Genomic DNA, 15,788 nt, shown 5'->3' on the forward strand with positions numbered 1-15,788 from the left:
TCAAGAGGTAAATTCATTTTTTTTATTTTGGAAGAAAGATGGTGAATTTAGTTTTAAGTATTTTTAACAGGCTTTGGGAACAGAACATTCTGGGGAAAATGTCTAGAACACAAACTCTACTACTGCTGGGAAAAGGGTCACGACTGAAGATGTGAAATTGGGTATGAATCTTCAGACAAAATTGTTTTCTGACTACCTTTGGACGCAGGATCTCTAGGGCTGGGAAAATGATACATAGGCTTTTTTTTTAATTATAACAGATTATCAGTTTTTAAAGGAAATTGATGGACGTTTTGTTAATTAGTCCTGCACTGTACACTGTCGTAGCCACCAGCCGCATGTGGTTATTGGCACTTGATACCCAGTCTGATGGAGATATGCTGTAACGTTCTGAAGACTTAATTTTTCAAAAAAGGTAAAATATATCATTTAATAATTTTTATATCGAATTGCATGTTAAAATATTGTTTGGGGTATACTGAATTAAATAAAATATATTATTAAAATTAATTTCACTGCTTTTCACTTTTTTTAATGTGGCTACTAGAAAAATTGAAATTATACTTTTGGTTCACATTATAAATGCTTTTGTGGACAGTTGCCAAATGAGACCATTTTAATTACCAGCACCAGTATGGACAGTGATAGTAGGCTGTGAGACCATTGCTAGGCAATTAAACCTCTGGAGGAACTTCTGGTCCTCGGCAAGCTCCTCATTTACCAATTGTTTTTTCATTAGACTCTAGTGATTTAGCTGTCTGTATTCTCTTTTTCCATCTGCTACCACCAGTTCTTTTGCCCAAGTTTTCTGCCTACCCATTTGAGTTCTCTTTTGTCATAGGCTCTCCAGGAAGCAAGGGTCATCTGGTTCAGTGCTTCTCAAACGCTGTGGGCTAGCTTTGGGCTATTGCACAACAATCCCTTGGGGAGTTATTATTTCACTGGGTCTAGAGGTATGGCCCAGAAATTTGTAATTTGAAAAAGCTCTTTTAGTAATTCTGTTGAGCAGCCAGGTTTAGGAATCCTTGATCCAGGCTAACCGTTTTCAAACTTTTCTTCAGCAGCAGAATTTTTTTCCCCCAAGTGAAGTCTTAGCATACAATCCCAATATTTAAAAGGTAAAAAGCAAACCTGCTTTGAAGGAAGCCGGCACAGCAGCCTAGGGCATCAACCACTCCACCACCCTTCTTTCCCACGCGCCAGCGCCCACTCTGGCTGCCTCAATGACTTGTAGGGTTCTGTGGCTCAAAGTTTGAAAAACCTTGATCTAGTCTGGACAGCCATCCTCCTGCATAGCATGCTCCCCAGGTGCCAGGATACCTGTAGTGAACTCTCTCCAGAGGCAGGTACACATTCTAACAACAATGAAAATTTTCCTCCAAGGGAAGAGGAAAGTAGTTGCTTTATATCAATTGAAAACCAGAGGATTGCTTTCCTGGTTTACATTCCCCATCCTTGAAGTCCAAAGTTCTGCCCAGAAGTCCTCACTTCTTTCCTTATTTTCTCCTGTATGTTTAAGATTAATAATGTTTCCTGTCTTGCTGAATTTTGATGTTTAAAAGATGTTTCTAGAAAAATACTCGTATGTGTCAATTTTCTCTCAGAGATGCTCATCAAAATTGTCTACCGTTCATTTTTCCCTTTAGCCTTTAGTTTAATTAGTAAGGACTATTGTTCTATATATGACCCTCTTTTAAAAAATTTTTTGAGAAAAAATAAAGGTACCCCTTTTTATTCAGTTTCTGATATCCTGAGAAAGATTTGCCCTCTAGATTCTGGATATCTGTATTCCTAGTGTTTACATCTGCCTAGATAGGCTTTTGTGTTTTTTTAAAAAAATAATTTAGTGAAATAAATTTCATATAACAAAATTAATCATTTTAAAGTGAACAATTCACTGGCATTAATTGCATTCACAGTTTTGTGCATCCACCACTTTTATCTAATTCCAAAACATTTCCATCACTCCAAGGTAAAATCCCTCCCTCATTAAGCAGTTTATCCTTACCCTGCAGTTCTCCATTCCCTGGCAACCACCAATCTGATTCTGTCCCTATGAGTTTACCTCTTCTGCATATTTCACATAGATCGGATCATACGATATGTGACCTTTAGTGTTTAGCTTCTTTCACTTAGCATAATGTCTTAGAGTTTCAGCCACACTGTAGCATGTATCAGTACTTCATTCCTTTTTACGACTAAATAACGTTCTGTTGCATGCATACACAACTGGTTTATCCATTCACCCACTAATGGACATTTGGGCTATTTCAACCTTTTGACTCTTGTGAATAGGGTTTCTATGAACATGCGTGGACATATAGTTGTTTGAGTCTTTGTTTTCAATTTTTTGAGGTACGTACCTGGGAATGGAATTGTGGGGTCATGTGGTAATTTTATGTTTAACTTTTTGAGGAACTGCCAAACAGATTTCCACAATGACTGAACCATTTTATATTTTGTATATAGTCTTTTAATTATACTTAGTGCATTTGTCAGTTTTGGGAGCCACTGAGAGGAAACTGTATTCAGAATGCTTTTGAGACATGGCCCGGAGATATGTCTATATTGAGCACCTTACACAGTTACTTGGAAAAATCTCTTCTTTTCATGCTGTTCCAAGTATAAGTGTGTAGGAACTTTTCAAGGGATCCCTGAAATTTATAAGGAGCAGTAAGCACTTGTATTATCATATGACTAAATCAGCTGGGCCAGTGGCTTTCAAGCTTTTTGGAATGATCCACAGTAAGAAGTGCGGTTTGCCTCATGGACCACTACATATATATGTAACATATGCACATACGTGAAATAGGAACAAAAGTTTCCTGTCTAGTTTTACCATGTGAGACACACAGATAATTTCCATTTATTTTATTCTACTCTTTTTCTTTCTCTTTTTTAGGTGTTGGTTAGACTAACTAAATTGATTTCATGACTCTAAAACAGTTGTGACCTTTAGTTTAAAAAATACTGAGTTAAGCCATTCTCTGTAGATCCAAGGCAGGACCTGTGTGTTCTGAAATGACTTTTTAGTCCATAACCCATTTAAATAATAGGTTTCCAGATTCCCAATACAGTTCAGATATCAAGAATTCTTTCTTATTATATGATATGAATTTTTTTAAACTTTTTTATTGGGGTGACAATTGTTAGTAAAATTACATAGATTTCAGGTGTACAATTCTGTATTACATCATCTATAAATCCCATTGTGTGTTCACCACCCAGAGTCAGTTCTCCTTCCATCACCATATATTTGTTATGAATTTTATTTATATAACCATATTTAGCTCTGATTCCTCTTGCCCTGTTTCGTTGGAATTTTCCATTCACAGTTCATGAATATAGGTATTGTCTTTATCTACCTCCATTATGACATTTGTCATGAGAGACAGTCTAGTTTAGATGTTGAGAGCACAGACCGACTAGTTGTCTAACCTCTCTATGCCTCTGTTTTCGCATCTCTAAAATGGGATGATAATAGTAATATCTACCTCATAGAGTTGTTGTGAGAATTAAATTAGTATATATAATATAAAGTGTATATGCGTAGTAAATAAGCAACACATAAGAGTCAGCTATCTTAACACTATTTTCTAACAAGGACTTTTGGTTGCTTATGTATTTATCTTCATTATTAGATTATATGATTCTTCGGAGAAGAATTTAGCTTATTTCTGGTTCATAGCTATATTCCCTATGTAATTGGCACCCTATAAGTATGTTTGAATAAGTGAATCAATATAGAAAATTATTACGATCCAGTTCATGTCTACTAGAAGTTTACAGCTACATTGAAAGTTAATGTAATGGCTACACATGGGCTTCAGAATCCAAAAACATCTGAATTTAAATCCTGACCCTATTCCCTTTCCTGCTATGTAAACTTGAGCAAATTCCTTCATGGCGTATTGTGAGTATTAAAGGAGATAAGTATGTAAAACTCTTAAGTTGTAATAAGTGTTCACTAAAGGGCATCATTGTTGTTACCATTATTAGGTGGAGAACTGACATACATACCAATGAGTAAATATAGAGGACTGTAGGCAGGGCCATGCAATGACGACAGTGACGACCAGAGTGATGGTCTGCGGGACAGAAAGCTTCCTGAGCTGGGAATGTGAGAAAAGTAGGATTTCACCTGGGCTCTGAAGAATGAGGAAGATTTGAATAGTGAAGACCATTTGTTCCAGGCAAGTGGTAGCATGAGCAAAGATCTGCCTTTGAGAGTGTAGGAGGTATATTCCAAAGCAAACAGACAACCCATTTGGAAGAGAGGTTTCATATTTTGAAATTTGGTGAGTGGTGGTGACAAAAGAAGTATTTTAGGATAAAGAATCAGGCTTTGTTGTTCAGGATACTTAGAGTTCACCATTACAGAACATGAAGTGGTATCTTTTATCCCTTGCATTTTTTGTATATGGACATGGATCAATCACTGGGCTAGCTTTTGTGGAGTCCTCAAGAGAGGAACAGGAGGTGATCATTGTTCTGAAGGAGCTCTGGGCTATTTCACTAATCATCCTCCAGGTAAAGGAGATAGGATAAATCTGAAAAACAAAGTATTCTTCCTTCAACAAAATGGATAAGAAATAGTAAAAGCGAGCAAAACCTGTACCAACAGCAACCAAAAAAGTCCATAAACATGGAAAATTAGTGGCCAAGGAAAGAAACTGTAGATTCATGTATGACTCGGAGTGGACCGTATCCCACCTTCATCTCTCAGAAGCAGTAGTAGGCCAAGAAAATCAGCTGACACATCATTACTAATACTCGTTAGGCAGCCCTGGCAAAGGTTGAGAAAGAGCCCTTGAAAATAAATGTTTTTATCTATTGTGATGGATTTGAAACCTGCAGGATGGGGAAAATCAGGGCTCAACATCTCCTAGGCTTCCATGCTGAATTGAGGAAACTATCCAAAGCCCAAGGAAGCCCAAGGTGATCCTATTAGGACACATCCTAACTACGTAGGTAAGTGAAACCTAGCACAGGACTCAATAAATCTTAAAAAAAAAAAAAAAAAAAACAGACCCAGACCCCCATAAAGACTGTCCACTACCCAGTGGGTTCTCCCCTTCCCCTGCTACCTGACACCCTCAGGTTACAGAAATGTGGAGAAAATATAATACCCAAACTTGAGCTTACAGGGAAAGATAAACAGGTCTCTGAGAAAGGTTGGGTATCACAAGAATTTATCTACAGTAAAACAAAAAGGAAAGAAGAAGGGAAAAAAGAACATAACATGCCTTATGGATTAGTTTGCATTTTTCAATATTTTATGTAAAGAGAGTTGTAGGATATGTACTCTATTGTCTGGCCTCTTTCACTAAGCATAAGTATTTTTAGATTTACCATGTTGTTGTATGTATCAATAGTTTGTTCTCTGTTTTTGCATTTTTTGAGATATAATTAACATACAACATTATATTAGTTTCAGGTATAAAACATAATGATTCAATATTTGTATATATTGGAAAATGATCACTATAAGTTTATTTAACATTCATTACCACACGTAGTTACAAATTTTTTTCTTGTGATGAGAACTTTCAAGATTTCTTACCAACTTTCAAATACACAATACAGTTTATTTACTATAGTCACCATTCTGTACATTACATCCCCAGTATAGTTTTCTCATTTTTATTGTTGATAAGACTCAGAATCAGAATATATAAAAAGCTGTTAAAATTTAATAAACAAATCACCCAATGAAAATGGGCAACATATTTGAACACACACTTCACCAAAGAAGATACGTAGATGGTAAATAAGCACATGACAAGAAGCTCAACAGCATTAGTCATTAGGGAAGCACTACATACCTAGTAGAATAACTAAAATTCAAAATACTGACCATACCACGTGCTGGTGAGAATGCAGAGGAACTGGAATTTTCACACTGTGCTGGTGGGAATATAAAATGGGAAAACAGCTTGGCAGTTTCTTAAAAAATTAAACATATATCTATTATATAGGATATTGATGGATTCAGTCATTCCATCTATAGAGAAAACAAGAGAAAACATATGCCCATACAAATACATATACATGATTGTTTGTAGCGGCTTTATTTGTAATAGCCAAATTTGAAAACAACTCAAATGTCCATCAACAAATAAATGGACAAACAAATCGTGGTATATGTATATAATGAAATACTACTCAGTAATAAAAGGAATGAACTATGGATACACACAACATGGATGAATTTCACAATAATTAGGCTGAGTGAAAGAAGCCTAATTCATGTGAAGTGAAAGAAATAAAGAGTATATACAGAATTCTTACTGCACTGTAGTAGAGAATGCAAACTAATCTATAGAAAAAGACAGCGGATTTGTGGGGTGGGGTAGTGAAAAGGAGAGTAAGAGGGAGGAATTATAAAAGGGCACAAGGAAACTTGAAGATAATGGATATATTATTTTGACTGTGGTAGCAGTTTCATGAGTGTCTACATGTGTCAAAACTTATCAATTGTGCACTTTAAATATGTGCTGTTTACTGTGTGTCAGTTACACTTCAGTAAAGCCTTTGAAAATAGGGTTGCATGCATACATTGGAAAATAATGTAGCAGTTAATAAAAATGAGATCTATGTATACTGATATCAAGAAATGACTATGACATGTCATTAAACACAAAGAGCAAGTTACAGAGAAATATCGTTAGGATGGCCTCATTTTTATAAAGGAATTCTTGCACATATGCTACATGTATACGAGTATATACTTATCTTTATTTTTATATACACAAAATCTAGAAAGGTCCACATCATACGAATAACAAGTGTTTATTGCAAGGATGAGCCTGGGGGTCAAAGGTACAGGTGAAACTTTGTATGCATTGGTATTGTTTGAATTTTAATTTTTTATTAAAAAAGAATGCACCCATTCCCATCTTATTCTCTACCTGATAAATTCTTTATTCTTCATAACCAATTACAGCTGCTCGTCTTCTCAACTATTTTTAGTTTTACTAAATCTTCATTTCTGTATCCTCAATTCACAGCCCCAATAGCTGATAGATACAGGTTCTCAATAAATGTTTCATGACGGAAGTGGGTATTGGTTTCTTTCAGCAGCTGTGACTTCTATTCTATTGTATGCAGAAGTAGTTTTTTTCTGTGTTTTGTGTCTTTCGTAAGTCACTCATTCCTAAGTAAGAAACTGATTTACTAATAAACATAATCAACTGAAATATTTATTACAGCCAAAAAGAGAATGGGCAGCCAGGAGTCAACACTATAAATTAGTGTCAATAGTAGAAAAGATTTAATTGAAATAAGTTTAACTACAGTCATGAGTCACTTAACAAGGAGGATACATTCAGAGAAATGCTTCATGAGGCGATTTTGTCATGTGAACATCATGGAGTGTACTTAACACAAACCTAGATGGCACAGCCTACTACACACTGAGGCTGTGAGCTACAGCCCATTGCTCCCAGGCTACAAGACCATAAAGCACGTTACTGTACTGAATACTGTAGGCAGTTGTAACAAATGATAAACATTTGTATCTAGACAACGTGAGATTAAATCAAACACACAAAAAAATGATGAGATAAACATGAGATGTATGAGGCTGCTGCCAGCCGGTATAACAGAGCATACTGTTTTACTTTTTTTTAATAAGTAGAAAGAGTATACTCTAAAATAATAAGAAAAAGTATAGTACAGTAGATACATAAACCATTAATAGTCCTTTATTATCATTAGCAAGTGTTATGTACTGTCCATAATTGCACGTGCTCTCCCTTTGTACAGCTGGCAGTGCAGTAGGTTTGTTTACACCAGCATCACCACAAACACGCGAGGAATGCATTGTACTACATTACAGCAGCTGTGACGTCACTAGGCAATAAGAATTTTTCAGCTCCATTGTAATTTTATGGGACCGCCATTGTATATGTGGTCTGTCATTGACCTAGACATCCTTACGCGCTGCATGGCTGTATTAGCTGATATACCCATAACAACTTACTTCATTCATTTTGAGACTCAGGTTTTTTCACCAAATAACATTCATGAAATCATGATACTTCTTACAACTGATGGCATCTTACAATGGTAATTGGAAAAGATTTCTGTTTGGTTATCTTTCTTTTTATTTTTTTGTCTCATCTTTTCTTTTATTTTCTCTACTGGCTTTTTAGCCATATACATCTTTGCATTATTTTTTAGATGTCATTCTAGAGCAATAGTTTAAAACATTTTGGTCTCAGGACCCCTTTAGACTCTAATCATTGAGGACTCCAAAGACCTTTTATTTATGTGGATTATATCTATTGATATGATCCATATTAGAAATTAAAACTGAAACATTAAAAATATTTATTAATTCACTTTAAAACAATAAACCCATTACCCACCCATTCACATAAATTACATATTTTAATGAAAATGTCTATTTGTTCCCAAAAATTTAGTGCAAAGAGTGGCACTGTTTTAAATGTTTGCAAGTCTCTTTAATGAAAGGCTTAATGGAAGGCTGGATTCTCATATCTGCTTCTTCATTCAATCTGTTGTAATAATGTTGTTTAGGTTGACTTATGTGAGGAAAATTTGGCCTCACACAGATATGTACTTATAAAGGAGAGTAGTTTTTTAAAAGCTTTTTAAGATAATTGTAGGTATTTTTCTTGATATTACACTATCAATATTCCATATTGCAACTAAGAAATTACCACTAAATCTCGGTAGTGGTAGTTTCTTAGTTGCAATATGGAATATGAAAGCGTATTAAAAAAATATATCAATGAACTTTTGGTATTCTGCTATATATAGTCCATTGGTACGCCATGCACTTTGAATGGATCTTTTACCTATGCGTCATTTTATAGCATCATGTATGGATAATTTGGAAAATTTCGGTTCCATGTTTTATGTAGCTCTTCCAAATGGTGACACATTTCATTATACAATATTTAAAAATCACCTTTGTTAATATCACCTCTATTTTCATCAAGAAAAATCTCCAGATACTGGGACACTATCAAACTCATGGTTTAGGTCCAAACTTTCAAATTTCTGATTTTTGCTTGAAAGCACAAAATTATCTTTGGCAACAAATATTGTCATTTGTTTTTCTTAAAGTGATAGGTTCATTTCATTTACTTTCAAGATTGCCAGATACCCAAGTCCATCTACAGTTGCTCTTTCAAGCAAAGAGAGCTTCCATGAAAAAAAGCAGATAGATTAGTTCACAATGCAAACATTTGTACAAGTGCTTTTCTACAAGTCAGTCATCATACTTCATTCAGTATGCAACAGAAGTGCTTTATGTGTGCTTCCCACTTTGTCACATAGCATATTAAAAGTATGTGTACCCAACGGTCAATATTTTATACAATAATTTTCACTGTTTCATCAAGCACGTTCTTTAATGAATTAAATTAAAAAAAACAAAACAAACTCTAGTGTATTTTTTATCACCCATTGAATGGTGGTATAGAATACAATGACCACTAGTACATTTTGGTGCGACCGCCTTTTTTCATACTAAGGCAATTGCTATTTTACCCACCATTGTTTTCATAGCATCAGCGCAAATGTCAACACATTAAAAAGGCAAATAATAGGTGATTATTATGAAAGTAGTTTTGACTTAGTGGACCACCTCAAAGGGTGGACCACACTTTGAGGACCACAGTTCTCGTGATTACAATGTACTTCCTCAACTTAAACAGTCTACTTACTTTGTTTCCCCAAAAATAAGACCTAGCTGGACAATCAGCTCTAATACGTCTTTTGGAGCAAAAATTAATGTAAGACCCGGTATTATATTATATTATATTATATTATATTATATTATATTATATTATATTATATTATATTATATTATATATGACCCGGTCTTATTTTACTTATTTTACTATAATTTTTGCTCCAAGAGACACATTAGAGCTGATTGTCGGGCTAGGTCTTATTTTTGGGGAAACACCGTAGAATTAATATTCTGATATAATACCACATAATATAAACTGTAAGAACCTTACAACAATATGATTCTACTTATCCATCCAATCATATTGTTGCCATGTAATTTACTTTTACAAATGTTATAAGCTCTATTATTCATTGTTATTATTCTTGCTATATAGTTAGTAATTTTTTAAAGAAATTAAGAAGGAGTAAAAAATGATTATCTGTTTTTAGTTACCCACATATTTATTACTTCTGTTTTCTTTATTCCACCCTATAGATCTGGTATCTATATCTGGTATCATTTTCCTAAGCCTAAACATTTTCCTTAACATTTCTTGTAGTGTAAATTCTGCTGGTAAGAAATTCTCTTAAATTTTGTTTATCTGAAAATCTCTTTATTTAAAATTTTGAAAGATATTTTCACTGCATGTAGATTCTAAGTTGACAGATTTGTTTTTCTCTCAGTGCTTTAAAGATGGCATTCATTTATGTTCTGGCCTCCATTGTTTCTGATGAAAAGTTGGCTGTCATTTGCATTGCTTTTCCCCTATTTATAATAGCTCCTTTAAAGATTTCTCTTTATCTTTGGTTTTCAGCAGTTTTCTGTGTATTTATCTTGCCTGGGGTTTGCTATGATTCCTAGATTTACTGGTTACCTTTTTTTTAAATCAAATTTAGAAACATTTTAGCCAGTTTCTCTTTAGTTTTTTTATTCACTCTCCCACCTCTATTTCTGAGTCTTCAATTTGTGAATTTCTTAGACCAATTTGTATTATCCCATAGATTACCAAGGTTATCGTAGGTTATCAATTTTTTATCACTCTGTTCTTCAGTTTGAATAATTTCTACACCTTTAAGATTTTAAGTTTACTGACCCTTTCTTTCTGTGGTGTCCATTAGCTGTTAAGTCTACTCAATTAATTTTTTATTTCAGATATTGTGTATGGGTTAGCTCTAGAATTTCCTTTAAATAGTTTCCATTTCTTTGCTGAGGTGTCGCCATCTATTCATTCATTCTGTCCACCTTTTCTTTTAAACATTTGAACATATTTTTAAAAACTGTTTTAAAGTCATGTGTACTAATTCCAACATTTAGATTTTCTCAAAGTCTGTATTTGACTGCCTTTTATCTTGATTAGGGATCACATTTTTCTACTTCTTCACATGCTAATTGTTTTTATTGTATGGTGGTCAATATGGATGATAACTTGTATGGAATCTGGATTATGTTGTCTTCCTTTAAAGCATTGAGTTTTTTTTCTGGCAAGTGGCTAATTATTGCCAAATATTCTTGGTCATATTTAATTTTAGTTGTTAGAGTGAGACTACCTGGTATTGTTCCAAATATTGTACAGTTCTTATTCCTATGTCATGGCATTTCTGAGGTCTTAATTGCATACCTGAGGTGTTCAGAGATCTCTCCACTCTGCTTTAGTCAGAATTCTAGTATTTCCTAGCACTACCCTGCCTGTGTCCAGTCAGTTCTCTTTTTCCCACCATCACCCCCAGAATCCTCTCCTCTAGGACCTGTGGAGTCTGTTCTGTGGATGAAAAGCCCTCAGAGAACTGTCTTGCAGACTTCAGGGGACTTCCCCTCTATCCAGCTCCCTCTTATTCAATATTGTGCTGTGCAAAAACTCACCACCTTCTCAACTCACAAAACTGCCCCTTGGTGGGACAGTCACTCTCTTGTTTGCTATTATATTTGGTATTCTCTGCTTGGACTCCACCGGTGCACCACAATCTAGAACGTGTAGCCACACAGAAAGCTAGGGCGAGTGTGGGGGTTGACCTTTTGTGTTTCTCTTCTCTTAAGGACCACAGTCCTACACTGTCTGAATTGTAGTCCAGTGACTAAAAACAGTTGCTTTATATATTTTATCCAGTCTTATCATTGTTTATGGCAGGAGGGTAAGCTTGTTACCAGGTACTCTGTTCTGGACCAAAATCAAAGTAGTTTTAAGTCATAATTATGAAGGTTTTGTAGCCATATAGAAAAAATGTGTGTGTGTGTGTGTGTGTGTGCACCCAAATACAGGAAGAGAACTTGAAAACTTAACAGTTAACTTATTAAGATATTTAAATGACTGGTAAGACTTTTTCTCTTAAAAATTTTCTGTTATAACTAGTAACAAATATGACTTTGTTATGGAATTACAGATTATTGAAATAGTTTTAAGCTGAAACTAATAAACTCAATTTCTTCCTTTTACCTAAAAATATTTCATTTTTAATTCACTAATCACATGATACATTTGTTAAAGTCGTCCTTAAATTATGTTATATAATGAGACTTTTACATACATAGTAAATGACAAAGACAGGAAAACATTCTGTCCACATAGCTTACACTGGGTGCTTTGGTTTATGGTTGATTTTTTAAATTATAATAGGAAGTGGCACTACATTCAGCAGAATTTTCTATAGGTAGGTAGGATCCTCAGAAACATTAGTACTCAAGGTAAACAACTGGGGTATGTGTGTACGTGTGTGTGTGTGTGTGTGTTAACTTTTCCAAAGCAAGTCAAATGCACAGGTATTTAACTGTTATAGCCATCAACTTAGAGCTAAAGCAAGGAATCATTATTCAATTACACCGTACATGTAAAGGAATAGGAAATGCACACACACACACACACACACACACACGACTTATAGTACTTGTGACTACCACAGAATTATAGAATAACTCTACCAGCCATCTTGTGAAAATTTCTTACTCAAAAATGTTATCTTTTGTTTTGGAGATGCCTTCTTCTCAAATTCAAGTTTTCAAAAAAATATTTAGTATGTTTTGTATTTTTCTGCTTAGTTCTCTTTTTTTTCTTTTTTTCGTTCTTTAAGAAAACGTATCTTCCTTTCTAATATAAGGATTCCTGGGTTTTCCCCCAAGGAAGATGATATAAAGTTTTTAAGGACTGTTGTTATGTGTCTTAAATATATAGTACTGTTTTTATATAAATATAGTTGAAGATTTATAATACTAAGGAAAAATTTAAAAGTATTGTCTCTTAATTCTACTATTCTAACATAATTATTTTTATTTCACCGAACATGTATATAACCTTATATAGCTGTGGTTACAATACACATATAATTTTGGAATCTGCTATTTTAACTTCATCTTATTTTGTAACAATTTTCCACATTGTTACATAACCTTCACATTTATCATTTTGAGTTACCATAATTTTTTCATTACCCTATCACTGAGGTTGTTTCCAATTTTTTGCTATCTTATTTGGTATTCCAGTGAATACCATTGTACAGATACTTCTCTATACAGAACTTCTCTGTTTGTTTGAGTTACTTTGTTACAATAAATCCACAGAAGTATAATTTATAGGTCAAAAACTATGAGCCATTTTTTTTTTCTTTGAGTGGTGGTAGGGGTGGTTGTTAAATACCTGATTATTTATTTGTTTGTTAGTTATTTGTCTCTATGCTTAAGTTCTATTGTAATTGTATTTGTTACTTATAAACTTGAATGATTCTTATTGCTGTCTGTTGGGTTTTGGTATCCGTGAATCAGAATTTTCTAATATAAAGAACTACCATAAAGCAGCAGGTCTGGAGGAAGTCCCATAAATACAGTAGGAACATTTTATAGGTTTCTGTGGGGATTCTGTAACTGTACAGTGGAAGATCTGTTCTGCAGTGGCTTAGGGTATAATATTACCCTCACTTAGCAGTTAAGAAAATGAAGCAACATAAAGAACAGTGTAAGGAAGTTAGAGCAATTTAAGAAATAACTAAGTCTATTAAATACTCAGGAAGAGGCAAGTTAAACTAACAGTTTAAAACAAATGCTTAAAGCTAAAGACCACATACACTCTTATTGTCTTAGAGTTTGATTTTTTACAGGGAAATGGATTGGTCTATTTTCTTTCTTATATGTTGTAGAAATTTATATCTGAGAAACTTGTCCCAGGCTTACTAATACTATTTTTTCAATAAATGATTTTTTAAATAATATTTATTTATTTATGATATTGATTTTTTTTTTATTTTTTATTTTAGATTTTATTGGGGAAGGGGAACAGGACTTTATTGGGAAACAGTGTCTTTCCAGAACTGTTTATTGGGGAACAGTGGGTTTTTCCCAGGACTCATCAGCTCCATCCAAGTCAAGTTGTTGTCCTTTCAATCTTAGTTGTGGAGGGTGCAGCTCAGCTCCAGGTCCAGTCACCATTGTTAGTTGAACCGGCAACCTTGTGGTTGAGAGCCCGCGCTCCAACCAACTGAGCCATCTGGCCACCTGGAAGCTCAGCGGCAGCTCATTGACTTCATTCTAGTTGTGGAGTGCGCAGCTCACTGTCCCATGTGGGAATCCAACCGGCAGCCCTGTTGCCCAGAACTTGCTCCCTAACCGACTGAGCCACCTGTCAGTCCCTCAATAAATGATTTGTTGCCTTTAATAATATTATATACTGGGGGTGCCAAAAAAATGTATACAAATGGACACTTTGCTCAACGTTGCTCAAGCAGTAGTTCGCCGTAATCAGAAGTGTCTGGATGCTGATGGTAACCACTTTGAGCACCTCTTGTAACTACAGAAGTCAAACGTGACTTGTATTCATCTTTTGTTATTGGTATATATTGAGTATTACAATTTTAATATTTTTTTCCTTTCCTAAAATGTGTATACATTTTTTTGGCACCCTCTGTATATGTTTTTACGTACAGAATATAAAGTATAGTAGTCATCTCCAAGTTATATATGCTCACATATATTACAATAAGTCAACACAAAAATCTAGGGCTGCCAGGTGGCTCAGTTAGTTAGAACGCGAGCTCTTAACAACAAGGTTGCTGGTTCAGCCCGTTCAATTCCCGCATGGGATGGTGGGCTGTGCCCCGCTGCAACTAAGATTGAAAATGGCCACTGGACTTGGAGCTGAGCTGCGCCCTCCACAACTAGATCAAAGGACAACAACTTGGAGTTGATGGGCCCTGGAGAAACACACTGTTCCCCAATATTCCCCAATAAAAATTTTTTTTTGTTAAATCTATTCTAATATATTAATTCATTAAAGCAAGTGACAAAGCTGCCTAATGATTATTTGGGTTGTAAATGATTAGGTTTTAATTGAAATAATGGTTAAATTTTCGTCTGTGAAACTCTGATTTTTACATTATCACTTGCTTTTCCTGGGAACTTCAGTATGCCAGTTTTAATTCTTAAAAGAAAGCAATTTCTCACCTTTCAGTGGTTTATTTATAAGCAGGTCACTGGAATACACACTCTCATATCTGATTGCATAAACAGGATTTAAAATAGTTCCAGACTTATCTCATTCCACCCAAACCAACTCCTTATTCTGTCATTGTTACCTCCAGTTTTCTTGATACTCAGTTTTAAGACCTTGAAATCATTCTTGACTCCTTCTACTCCCCGCAACATCTAGTTCTAAATCTCCAGGACAACAGGTTTTTTCAGTGTCTCTCCTTTCACTCTTTCTTTCTGTTTTCCATTGCCACCACCTTAGTCCTGGGACTCATTAGCCCTAGATCATTGCAACAGTCTTCTAATTGGTCTCCCTTCCTTCAGTGCCTTCCCTGCTTTATTATGTCTTGCACATGACTAACCTGTTCACATTTGAGATCCTCTGAAATCTGACCACAATCCAGTTCCTAATTTCACCTGCAATTGCCCAAGAGAACCAATCAAAATGTTTTTATTATTTCCGTATAAACTGTCCATATTCTCAGCTTCATACATGTCTCAGTTAATATTTATCAGTCACCATAATGATGCCCCTCAAGAATGAACCCATTTATAGAAATTAAAGCAGCTCATAAGAAAAGTCTAAAGTTACTTTAAAAACTGAGAATAAGTACAAAATATTTTAAAACAAATC

At 34.7% G+C, this 15,788-nt stretch overlaps 1 protein-coding gene across 4 annotated transcripts in view; it reads left to right on the plus strand.

The window, feature by feature from the left end:
* Window positions 1-15,788, plus strand: part of METTL8 (methyltransferase 8, methylcytidine) — a 72,405-nt gene that overhangs the window by 32,575 nt on the left and 24,042 nt on the right. The window lies entirely within an intron of this gene.

Source organism: Rhinolophus ferrumequinum, chromosome 8 (assembly GCF_004115265.2).
Source record: "Rhinolophus ferrumequinum isolate MPI-CBG mRhiFer1 chromosome 8, mRhiFer1_v1.p, whole genome shotgun sequence".
In the NCBI taxonomy this organism is placed as follows: Eukaryota; Metazoa; Chordata; class Mammalia; order Chiroptera; family Rhinolophidae; genus Rhinolophus; species Rhinolophus ferrumequinum.